This window comes from Macaca thibetana, chromosome 4 (assembly GCF_024542745.1).
Source record: "Macaca thibetana thibetana isolate TM-01 chromosome 4, ASM2454274v1, whole genome shotgun sequence".
NCBI classification, from domain to species: Eukaryota; Metazoa; Chordata; class Mammalia; order Primates; family Cercopithecidae; genus Macaca; species Macaca thibetana.
In genome coordinates, this window is record NC_065581.1 from 133,824,785 (window position 1) to 133,838,787 (window position 14,003).

The window sequence follows — 14,003 nt, forward strand, 5'->3', positions numbered from 1 at the left end:
AATGTGCCAGGCCCTGTTTAGGTTTGGGACTAAATAATTAGGATTCACTTTTAAATATGGACTTATTCACTACTAAATATGGTACTGGCAAGGAGGTAACATTGGAAAGTTACTTGGTTTCTTTGACCCTCAGTTTCCTCACTTGTTATATCATTATACCTACAGAAGAGGATATTAGAAAAATAAAACAAGATATGTATTACAGCTACTTCTTGCAGCTCATGTCTTTCCATAGTTATAATACTGATTACTAAAATGTGCTGGGCCACAGGTAATCCCAGGTGTCCAGTGAATTGCATAGACTCTAAAGACAGTAGGCGTCCAGGGACAATGGGGGACTGACAGGTCCCTGAACTGATTCTGACAATCATTTTCTTTGTCTTTTCTCTTTTTTCCTCTTTCTTTTTCTTTTTCTCACTCTTTCTCTGTCTTTCTCACTCTTTTTCTCTTTCACTCTTCCACCCAGGCTGGAGTGCAGTGGCATGATCTCAACTCACCACAGCTTTGACCTCTTGGGCTCAGGTGATCCTCCTACCTCAGCCTCCTGAGTAGCTGGGACTACAAGCATGCTCCATCACACCTAACTAACTTTATTGTGTTTTTTTGTAGAGATGAGGTTTCACCATGTTGCTCAGGCTGGTCTCAAACTCCTGGGCTCAAGTGATCTGCCTACCTCAGCCTCCCAAAGTGCTGGGACTATAGGCATGAGCCACTATACCTGGCCTCTTTAACTTTTTTTCTATTCTCAAGTCTTTATTATCTATTTCATTTGGAAATACTGTCCTTCACTCCCTGTTCCTTGTCATTATTTGATGTTGTTAAACTATTAAAAAATTATGGAGATTTTTCCTTTGAAATTAACCTAATTTGATTATGTGTGAAATATGCTCTGATGTCAAACAAAAGCCAATTATTTTAGGAAAATGATCACAGCCTTCTATGAATAATGCAATTACCCCAAACAAGTTTAGCTCTAATATTCATTTTATAGCCTTAAAGAGGCTAGAGATGATTTATATTTTACTGTACATATGATGCATTCATTAGGTAGTTTTGGCTGCAAATAACAGGAAAAATAACTGAAACTGGCTTAAGAAACAAGGAAATTTATCAACTCACACAATAGTAGGATTGATTTCTGTGTTGGTTAATTTTGCAAATCAATGATGTCACTGGGGACCCAGGTCTCCCCTGGTTCATCTACAGGGTCAGTTTCATCCCAAGGTTGGTTACACTCATATTTGTAAGACATAGAAGTAGAGCAGTATAAACTTCTTGTTTATACCCAGTGGGAAAGACAGAAAACATAGCTTCCTGTATTAGTCCATTCTCTGCTGCTATGAAAAAACACTGAGACTGGGTAATTTATGAAGGAAAGATGTTTAATTGACTCACAGTTCCACATTGCTGGAGAGGCCTCAGGAATCTTACAATCATGGTGGAATGCAAAGGCGCCTTGTTCACAGGGCAGCAGGGTGGAGTGACAGCGGAGGAAATGCCAGACGCTTATAAAACCATCAGATCTTGAGAGGACTCATTCACTATCACAAGAACAGCATGGGAGAACCACCCCCATGATCCAGTCACTTCCCACTGGGTCCCTCCCATGACATGTAGGGATTATGGGAACTACAAATCAAGATAAGATTTGGGTAGGGACACAGCCAGACCATGTCACTATCCTTCCCATGGTTTCCTCTAAGATTCTAAAAGCTTTATTCTCCAAGGACCTTGGCAAGCTTCTCCTTGCTTTTCATTTACCAAAATTGTCCTGGGCCTGGCCACCATTAAGTCTTTACTGACAAGGGAATGGGATTATCATGGTCAGTTTAGATTAATTAGTTGAGGTGGAATGGATGTTGGTGAGTAAATAACAATGTCCCACTGGTGATTTTATTTTAACGGTTAGGTTATTCTTCACTCATTTCTATTTTATTTCATTTTATTAATTGGATCAGGTCTTTGACTTAACCAACCACACCTGTGACACAGTCAAAAAGACTGCAACAAGTTCTAATATAAGAACCTCAACATTTCTTCACTACAGACACGTCTAAAATAGTGGTGGTTCAACAATACAAGAGGCCATGAAACCTTTTTTCTTTTCTAACTACACCATTTTGGTGATCTCATGCAATATCATGACTTTAAATATTAACTCTTTATTGATGACTTCTGAAATTTTACAACTAGCCTATAACTTTTCCAACACTAGATTTTTATCCAAGAGCTTAATAGCACTTCCACTTGGTATCTAATAGGTATCTCAAACTTCAGACGTTCATAAGTGAACTCTTCTTACCCCCAAACCCATTCCTATCCAAAATCTTGCCCATCTCATTAAGTGGCAACCATTTTAAGGTTGCCAAATTAAGAGAATATGCTTGGATTCAAACCAACTTACAAAAATTAGTAAAATTTCTCTACAGTAACAATAACCTTTCTGAAACAGAAATTAAGAAAACAAACTTACAATAGCATCAAAAAATTATTTTAGGAGTAAATTTAACCAAGGATGTGAAAAATCTATGTAGTGAAAACTACAAAACATTGAAAAACATAGAAGATGATGAAAATAAATGGAAACATATCCCATGTTCATGGATTGGAACAATTAATATTGGTAAAATGTCCATATGGCCCCTCAAAATTTACAGATTCAATGCCATCTCCATCAAAATAATATGTCATTCTTCACAGAAATATTTTAAAAAACCTTAAAATTCTTGTGGAACCACAAAAGACCCCAAATAGACAAAGCAATCTTGACTAAAAAGAGCAAAGCTAGAGACAATATACTATAGAATTTCAAAATATATTGCAAAGCTATAGTAATTAAGACAGCATGATTCTGACACATTAACCAATAAAATAGTATAGAAAGCTTAGAAACAACTCACACATTTACAGTCAATTGATTTTGGACAAAGGTGCCAAGAACATACACAATATGGAAAGGTTAGCCTCTTCAACAAATGGTATTGGAAAAACTAGATATTCACATATAAAACAATAAAATGGATTAAATACATAAACATAAGATGTGTAACTACAGAACTAGTCGAAGGAAATTCGGAGGACAAGCTCCATGACATTGGTCTGGGCAGAGATGTCTTGGATAAGACCAAGGTATTATTGCACAGGCAACAAAAACAAAAATAGACAGATGAGATTGCATTACATTAAAGGGCTTCTGCACAGCCAAGGAAACAATTAATATAGAGAAGAGACAAACCATGGCTTTGGAGAAAATTTTTGTAAATCATACATCAAATAAGAGGCTGATATCCAAAATGTATAAGGAACTCAAACTACTCAATAAAAAGAAAACAAATGACTCTATTTTTAAGTGGATAAAAGACTTGAATAGATATATTTCTGAAAAGAAGACATACTAATGATCAACACATACATGGAAAAATGTTCAACATCTTGAATCTTCAGAAAAATGCAAATTAAAATCTATTAGAGTGGCTACTATGAAAAAGATGAGAGATAACAAGTGTTCATTAAGATGTGAAGGGAACCCTTTTTATACAACGTTGGTGTATTGCAACTTAGTACAATCAATTTTGAAAACAGTATGGAGACACCTCAAAAAAATAAAAATTTAATTACCATATGATCCAGCAACCCCTCTACTGGGTATATACCAAAAGGAATTGAAATCAGTGTGCCAACGAGATGCCTGCACACCCATGTTCATTGCAGTATTATTCACAATAGCCAAGATATGAAAAAAAAAAAAAAAACTTAAGAGTTCATCAAAGGATGAATGGAATTTTAAATGTCATATAAATACACAGTGAAGCACTATTCAGCCTTAAAAAAAAACAAAACAGGAAATTCTGTCATTTTTAACAATATAGCTGAGCCCAGAGGATATTACTTTAAGTGAAATAAGCCAGACACAGAGAGACAAATACTGTACCATCTCACTTACATGTGGAATCTAAAAAAGTCTAACTCCTAGAAGTAGAAAGTAGAATGGTGGTTAGCAGAGGCTGGGGAATGGAGTGTACAGAGAAAGGGGAGACATTGGTCAATGGGTACAAAGTTATAGTTAAATAGGAGGAATAAATTCCGGCCTTCTATTGCACAGCAAGGTGATTATAGTTAATAATAATGTAATGTACACTTCAAATTAGCCAAAAAAGAGGATTTTGAAATGTTTTCATCACAAAGAAATGATAAATGTTTGCGGTGACAGAGATGCTGATTAGTCTGATTTGATCATTCCGTAAAATATACTATATATACCATAAAATATACTATATGTATCAAAACATCATATTGTACCCCATAAATATATACAATTACTATTTATCAATTAAAAATTAAATGTAACCATTAAAAATTTTAAATATTGCATTAAAATATTTAAGAAGAGGATCTGCTCATATTTCAGGCCAAGTTTGCATGCTTCGACCCCAGATGTCTTCAGAGTTCTGCCTTGGGACATTAGGCACCTGCGCAGGTATTGATAAAAAGATACTTCAACTTGCAAACTATTATTGATCTTTGAATGTTTAATTCCATAGAAACTCTAGGGAAGTAAGAACTCTTAGAAGGACAGGATTGAGGTCTTGCAGGTGTCTTTACAAAACCACTTAACATTTTAGCACAATTTTGGCAATATTAACTGCTACAGAAGGAATTATCCAAGTCACTATTTGGAAGAATGCAGAGAACACAAAGAACACACATACCAAAAAATTCTTTTAGTTAGACCAGCAAAAAAAAATTATTGCCCTTAGAGTGGGATGCTGAATACAGCTCATCATATAGTTTATCTCAATTTAATTTCACTATCTCTCCTCTTTCTTCACACTTTGAGTTTTCGTCAACTCTCTGCCAACAAGAACTTGCAATCTGATAGAGAAGATGCAAATACAATTATCTGTAATATAAGTCAGACCCTTTGACAAGGAGTGAAAACAATTAATTCTGAAACTCTGGTTGAGGGAATACACAAAGGCTTTACAGGGAAGCCTGCCAAGAACGCGTAGGTCATCAAGGAGTGGGAACATGTCACAGAAATAATACTTTCAAAGCAAAAAGCAATTGAAGTGACAGAGGAAGTGAAACTGGATTTTAATGATTTGGGTTTCAGGATGGATCTCAAAGCTAAGAACAATAGGTGACAATACCCTCCCATTGAAACAAAGAGCTACATCATTCTGAGTACCTGATAAAGAGGTGAGCAAAATTGGTTCCACATACGAATTCTTGTGTTAACCTCTTGTTTTTTTAAAGTGGAGATAACTCATATTAGGTGTTGTTTCACCTAGCATTCAGTAGAATGACCAAAAAGCCTTAGTAGAATATCCAACAGCATCAGCTAAATTAAAATGCATTCACATTTTAACCCTCATCTCTCTTACCTAGCTTGATCCTGAAGATGTCAGAATACCAGATTAAGGAGAAAGAATAGAATTCTGGCTGAATTGCATTCTCCACCACCCTTCTCACTCCCCAAATTTATACTTTGAAATCCCAATACCTTACAATGTGACTATATTTGGAGATGGAGTCTTTTAAAGAGATGGTTAAGTTGAAATCAGGTCCATTAGGGTGGGCCCTAATCCACTATATGACTGGTATCCTTTTAAGAAGAAGAGATTAGAACACAGATGCTTACAGATGAAAGATTATGTGAGGACATAAAAAGAAAACAGCCATCTACAAGCCAAGGAGAGAGGTCTCGGAATAAACCAATCCTACCAACACCTTTATCTTGGACTTCCAGCCTCCAGAATGGTGAGAAAGTAAATTTCCATTGTTTGAGCTACCTAGGCTATGATACCTTGCTATGGTGGCCCAAGCTGACCCACAAAAAGAGCAAGATGGGGATGGGGGCAGTCAACATCTGCCACCCTGTCAACACACTATAGAAGCTCAATGAATCCTTGTTCTCTCACCCCTGAAACAAAAGATAGTACAAGAGAGCCTGAAGGAGAATAGTGCAGTGGGAATTAAAAAGGCATTGAAGGTAGAATTGATGATGATTGTTTGGTTGTAAACGAAAACTGAGGGGTGGCAAAGACTCAAACACGGTTGAGGCTGGGAGCAGGCAAAAGTAGGGCCACTGAAGAAGTTAAGAGTCCCATAAGAAGACACAAGAATAGTGTGGACGAGAATGTTTTTGAACAATTTCCGTCTAGGAGGCCTGTGGCGTATCCTGTCCTTGGGGCCAGGGAATTAAAGGTGGTGGTAATAATGAACTTAACAGTGTTGGACCTGGCTGAGAGCACAATACATATAAATGCATCATTATCTGACTTGCAAGAAATACCAGGAAAAATTGTATTTGCTTTGCATTAAAATTTGGTGAGACATGTATTATTACCTCAGAATAATCTGAAATCAAGGAATTACTTCTCTATAATAATTTGAAGCCTGGGACAGAACCCTACATTTCTAAATTAGCCTCATTTTTTTTCTCCTCAAATTATAAAAATGATGGCAGACTAGTTTGCTTTCCCAGTGGCATGGAATTACCTTTCTGCCCCTCAGGAATCTGTCTTTGTTCAAGAAGGGAAAGACTCCATTGCGTGACGTGGGAAGCACACAGTACTGGTCGGGAAAAAAGCATCATTGAATAATAAGATATTTCATAAATCTGAATTTAGAAACATAACATTCTATGTAATTTTTCCCTAGAATTCACAAGGCTGTGAATTGCCTTAAAACAATTTGACAGCAGCAGGGTATACCTGCCTAAGTACCACTGAAATGTGCTCATTTTATTCCTTCTTGCCCTTTATGCTTGATTTACTCTAACCACCTTTAAATTATTCATCATACTGCAGGGAATCACTGGAAAGGACTATCTTTGGATATCACCCCTAATAAGGTGAAAGATATTCCCACCTCTCCCAAATTCATTTATGGATCCTTCCACACCTGACAATCTTCTTCTCTACCATGTCCTGCCATCATTTTGGATAACTGTAATATCCGTGGTGAAAATTTATTATTCAGGGGTCTCAGTTCCCACACCTTATTAGTAAATTGAGAGTACTCACATAGCCAAAGCTAGTGAGTTAGAAAGCAAATAAAAGAGTAGAATTATTAAATAAAATCAGACCTATTTCTTCCAAAAAAAGACAATACAAAGAATGGCTAAGGAAAAAAGAAAAACAAAAATGTCCAACTTAGTCAATGAGAAAGGCAGTAAAACCACAGATGGGGACAGATTTGGAAGACTGTAATAAAATATGTGTATAACTTTTTACCAACAAATTTGAAGATCTAGATGAAATTGCTGATTTTCTGGGAAATATAAATTTTTAAAAATTTCTCAAGAATAAGTAGAAAACCTGAATAGACCAATAACCAGTGGAAAACTTTAAGAAAATTATCAAAGATCTACTTTTAAAACATGTGCCCTACCCAGGTGATTTTATATGTAGGTCCCTTCTGATCTTCAAAGAACGAACAGCTCCTATGTTATTTAAATCATTGCTGAACATAAGAAGATAGAAACCTTTCCAATTCATTTTAGAATACTAACATATTTATACCAAATCTGATATAGATAGCACATAAGAATAAAACATAGATCAATTTCATCTATGAATACGGTGCTTTCTTAAACGATTTTGTTAGAATTTTCACACCCAAATCCCAGACTTCTTCCCCTTCCTGCCTAAATCTTGTATCCCTATGCTGGGAGGTGATGGAAGGTTAAAGGAGCATAAAGTGTAAGAAAGGCCAAGGCAGAAAGTAAAATGTGGTTGTAAATGAGTTCTAAGGTATTTACAAATGACTTGCAAATTATCACAGCCAAGCTTTAAAATATAAGGGCATTTCATTATTTATTTCCTTACAAAATAAATACCGATGATCAGCAGTTCATCTACATTCTAGAGGCTGCAGCCTAGAGACCCAGATCTTTCGGGGGAAAAAAATCACTGTCCACAATAGATTATTTATTGCACTCAGTGGACTAATTCTCAGTTTCAGGTGAGCAAAACACAGTAGACAAGTTGGTGACTGCTCCTTAGTCTTATCTACAATTACGCTCAAAAAATGTGATCCAAGGGAAAGTGGATGGCAACATGAACACAGCTCGTTCAAAAGTAAAAGAGGAAAATTGTCAAATTCGGGTGCGAAAGTATGTGAAATCAGACACACATACACACACACAAACACACATGTGCACACATGCATACAACTCAAAATATGCCATGCTACGATTTCCTGAGCAGCTTTTAGAAGCCCACTGAATGAGTGCAACAATCTCTCCCATCCTAAATGCTCTCTTGTAATATAACTTTGTCATTTCTTCGATCGAAAGGTAGGGCCTGTTTCCCCTCTTCTTAAGTCTAGGCTGACCCTGTGACCTATTTTTTAAAAAACTTCTTACTTTAAAATAATTTTAATTTATAGAAGAATTGCAAACATAATATGGTAGTTTCCAATGTACCTTTCGCCAAGTTTCCCATAATGCTAACAGCTTCCAAAACCAGGATACATTGCTTTAATATATTTTGAGCAATAGATTTTGATGCTGGTGTGTAACTTCTTAGACTGAGTTGAAATGCTTCTTCTTAAAGCCCAGCTTCCATACAGTAAGGAAGCTCAAGAAGCCATGTGGAGAGGCCTACTTGGAAGACAATTGAGTCCCCAGCCAACAACCCAATTGAGGTCCCAGCTGGCAGCTGGTAACAACTGCCAACAATGCAAATAAGGCCTTTTGAGCCCTTTTAGTCATTCTAGCAGCCCAGCTGATACCTTGTAATGCAGGAGAAAGACATGGTCAACCTGTAGAATCCTGAGAAATAACACATTGTTATTGCTTTAAGCCACTAAGTTTTGGAGTAATTTTTACACACCTATAGATAATTGAAGTGCCAACTCTAACTAGTTTGACATTTGTACTGTGTACTAAATAAAATTAATCCAGGGAAGCTGACTTACCAGAAAGAAGATGAAAGGATATGAAAAGACAGTTTAGATAAGCAATATTTCATCCCTCTAGTTCAAGCTTGCTAATCTCTTTTATTATCAGACTAAGTATGAAGCAAAGGTGTTATTAAGTGATAAACCCTCAGTTTTAGAATGGAAGCTTCTACGATCAACCTGATGAGTGGAGAAAGACTGATAAGGAGCCTTCTAAATTCTGATTTGAATTAAATCATGAACATGTTAACCTATTCAAAACTTACATTTAAAAAAATTAATCTATAAGCACTTGAACTAATTTGGTTACTCACACATTTCCTCTAAGCTTAGCTGTAAAATTAGCTGTTCCAAGAATGGCAAATAACCAGGACTCTGTGAACTTTCAATAACATAGATCAGGAGCCAACAAACTTTTTCTGTCAAGATCCAGATAGTGTAGATCCAGTTTGTAGGCCAAGAGGCAATCAAGAATATTATGTAGGTACTTACATAACAGAAGATATTTTTATTGATAAATTCAAAATATATTCATAATAACTGAGTGCAATATTTTGGTAATGCAGCTCTACAAATGAGAAGAACAGAATTCTCTTAGGAGGTTAATAACTTTCTTAATTGGAGTTCAAATGTAAAAATATTCTTAGCTCATGGGTCATTCAAAAACAGGTCACAGGCCATATTTCACAGTCTACAGTTTGCCAACTCCTGCCTTTGCAGAGAGATAATTCTGCTACAAGCTCTGAGTATTCATGTACATTCTTACTGGGTATTCCAAGAATACAAGGCCCTGACTGCTCTTTGACCAGGCCATTCTCAAGATTGAGTGGAGTACCCTTGAGGCACAAGGTAACATCTCTCCCAAAGAGTAGGTTTATTACAAAGTTGTAGATTCCCCAAGCTCAGTGTTTCTCTCCTGTAATGTATCTCACTGTGTCTGCAGGTTTCCTTCATGGTCTCTTTGCACTGTCCTGAGGGACTTAGAAGGCATGAGACACAGATGCAAATGAACACGAAGCTCTGGCTATTGCTTTTGCTGAGTGATAATATTTTTAAACCTCTGACCCAGGAGTCTCATCACTTCTGCTATTATCCATGATAACTTGTTAGCTTGTAAGTAGAGTGCAATCTCAGATCCTTCACAGTTCTTGTCATAAATCCAAGAAATAAGAGTTTAAGGTAATTAAGGGACAATCAATTCCACATTGAATGAATTGATTGTGAGAATGTGGGGAAGAGAGTACCCAAGGGCCTACGACTGATGGCAACATGCCATATCTTGGTCACAAGGGAGAGCTGTGAAAGTGCCACAAGCAGGGCAGAGAATAGATTGGGTGGATCACCATTGAGCTAATGTTGCTTGGTTCAGAATCAAAATGTTCTGGCCTCAACTGAGAGTGTGCCACTTTTAATTGCTTAATTTTAATTTTAGCCAAAGATATAAAGCACCTTATTGGACATCCTTGAACAAGGGAATCCTAAAATAAAGAATTTCAAACCAAAATCCAGAAAGAAATGCCAGTTTAAGGATCAAGTGCCTAACACTTAGCACACTAAGGGCGTAAAAGGACTCTATCACTATCCAGATATCCAATACCTGGATATTTCTTTCTTGGTACTTTTTCCACAGCATATAATAGGAAATAAAAAATATCAGAATTGTATTAGTTTCCTAGGGCTGCTATAAGAAAGTACCACAAACTGGGTGACTTAAAACAACAGAAATTTATTATCTCACAGTTCTGGAGTCTAAAAGTCCAAAATTATGATATCAGCTAGGCCATGTTCCCTCTGAAACCTATGAGGGAGGATCCTCCCTTGCCTCTCTATAGCTTCTGGTGATTTGCTGGCGACCTTTAGCTAGCAGCTGCAGCACTTCAAACTCTGTCCCCATCATCACATGACTTTCTCCCCTCATGCCTGCCTCTCTTCTCCTTTTTTTATAAGGATACCCGCCATATTGAATTATGGGCTCTGCCTACTCTGTGTGAGCTCATCCTAACTAATTACAACTGCAATGTCACCATTCCTAAATAGGGCTACATTGTGAGGAACTGGGTTTAGGATTTTAACATATCTTTTGGGGAGACACAATTCAACTGACGAAAAGGGTCTAAGGATCACAACATGACTGTGTTTATTCAACATGACTGTGAGGAAAACATGCCTCCTCTCTGTGTTCTGAAAGGTTATCAAACTAAGGCTCATTTGGGAGTGGTGATATCTTTTGAAGCTATGGCGGGGATAGGTTATCATGATGATAGAACAATTGTGCTTACCGGCACTGACTGACATAAACTTCCTACATCACAAACGAACGCTGAGATGCACACTAATGCAGCCGTCCCCTCAGCTGAAAAGAATTACTGTCTTGTTACTTTTAAGGAAAGGCCTATACTGCTAAGTATTGCTTCTCGTTAACATCTGTAAATTGACGGTCATGATGACAAGTTTGTTGTTGTTTGTTGTTTGTTAGTTTGTTAGACTTTGAGAGTTTGAGGTCTTTTGTTTGCATTTTGTTTGTTTTGTTTTGTTTTGTTGCATTTTTTGTTTTTTGTTTTTGTTTTTGTTTTGTTTTGTTTTGGTTTGGCTTTTTTTTTGCAGTGTGTTGGCTTTTTCCCCATCTCTCTGACACCAAATATATGATGTTTTTTCTGTGAAAGCAAAATAAAATCTTAGGACCCCAAACTCACTATGCTAAAGGGAAAAATTAAGCTGAGAAGCGGAGTCAAAAAAAAAAAAAAAAAAAAAACCCTGCCTTTGCTTTTGTTTCTAAACAGAATAGCTACAGATTGAAGGTGATATATATCCATAGCTGGCCTCCCTCACCCTGACAATCAACAGCTTATCTTCTGGGTATAGGATAAGAGGGGACTGGAAATTCTCCCCCCACCCATCCTGAAAGGCATGCATATTTGATTTATTTCTCTACTCTAAGTTTACTTCATCTTATGTGATGAGCAGATTTACTGAGTGAGAGACAAATACACAACTGACTGTTCCCTGTACTGCCTCCTTTTCATGCAACACATAGATTCAGTGAGCTCTAATCAAAGCCTCACTAGAACATGACCATACCCTCCCTTTTCCTCTCCCTCTCTCTTTCTGTCCACTTTTCCCCTTTTGAATATTAAAGCCTACAACATCCTCTTTGGAAAAAACTATGGGCCACATATCCTACTGTGGTTTGTGATTCTTTTTCCTGGGCATATCTGCAAAATAAACCCCAAAATTGATTGAGACTCGCCTGAGTCATTTCCTTTGATTTTACATTTCCAACACCAATTGTCCAATTCTGACACTGATATTATCTACTGGAGTTAGCATCAGATCCCTCAATTTAAACTCCTACAAGGCTATCCCAACTTCAGATGGGACAGTAATCTACCCACACTCCTGCCTGGTTGACCATAAATTCAAGGGCTCCTATAACATCCCTTCAAGTTCTATAATTTGCTACAACAGCTCACAGAACACATTCTACTCCTGAGCTGCATTCTTTACCAGTTATTGTAAAGAATACAGCTCAGGAATAGGCAAATGGAATGCATGCATAAGGCAAAGCCTAGAGGCAGAGAGGTGCAGCGCCTCCATGCTCTCTCCATGGGTGCCACCCTGCTAGCAGCACCTCCATCTGTTCACCAACCTGGAAGGTCTCTGAACCTTGTTGTTGAAGAGTTTGTATAACCCAATCTCCAGCTCTTCTCCCTCCCTGGAGGTCGGGAGTAGGGCTGAGAGTTCCCACCCTCATTTAGTTCCCGCCCTTCTTTGGTCTTTATAGGGACCAGCCCCATCCTGAGTCCCCTCATTAGCATATCTCAGGTATGTTCCTAATCACTAGGGAAAAACCAGGCATTTTAGGAGCTCTGTGCCAGGAGCCAGAGACAAAGACCAAGTACAGATAGTCCCAGACTTACAATGGTTTGACTTACAATATTTTTTACTTAACAATGAATTTATTAGAGCATCACTCCATTATAAATCAAGGAGCATTTGTATGTATTTTAGCCCATGTAGTCCAGTGAGTTACGTGCTCCTTTGAAAATCTTCTGGGAATATGGACTAGACCCTGGAAAAATGTTTGGGAATGAATGAAAAAGACACATGGCAAACCCATTTCCTATAAACATCCCTGAAGCAAAACTGCAAAGATGGTCAAGGTGTCTTCATCACCCACCCCTCCCTCTCCTGCCCCAATAATAATGACAACCTCCTGAGGTGGTAGTGACAGGTCCTCTTCCCTGCCTTCAGTCAGCCACATTCATGCTGCTCCTCTCCTCTGTTGGACTGTTTCTACTTGACACACATTTTTGTTGGCAGACTCCCTTTACAATCTCTTTACCTAGATGTCTTCCAGTAGGATGGCCCTCACCACACAGTTCTGACCAATAAGTGGAAGTCTGTGGAGTAGGAAGGACACTGGGAAAACTTTGTGATATAGGTTGGGTCTGTGTCCCCACCTAAATCTCCTGTTGAATTGGAATCCCCAGTGTCAGAGGTGGGGTCTGGTGGGAGGTAACTGTATTATGGGATGGAGTTCTCATGAATGGTTTATCCCCATCCCCTTGGTGATGCCCTCCTGATGGTGAATGAGTTCATGCAAGATCTGGTTATTTAAAAGTGTGTGGCCCCTGCTCCTGCTTCTCCTTCCACCATGATTGTAAGCTTCCTTAGAAGCAGATGCTGGTGTTATGTACAGCCTGCAGAACCATGAACCAATGAAACCTCTTTTCTTATAAATTACCCAGTCTTGGGTATTTCATTTTTTCTGTTTCTCCTGTTTTGTTTTGTTTTGTTTTGTTTTGTTTTTCTGGACAAGATCTTGCTCTGTAGCCCAGGCTGCAGTGCAGCAGCATGATCTCAGCTTACCACAACCTCTGCCTCCTGGGCTCAAGGGATCCTCCCATCTCAATCTCCCAAGTAACTGGGACGACAGGCATGCGCCACCATGCCTGGCTAATTTTTGTATTTTCTTTGTAGAGACAGGGTTTCACCATGTTGCCCTGATTGGTCTCAAACTCTGGGGTCAAGTGATCTGCCTGCCTCAGCCTCCAAAAGTGCTGGGACTACTGGCATGAGTCACCTTACCTGGCCTT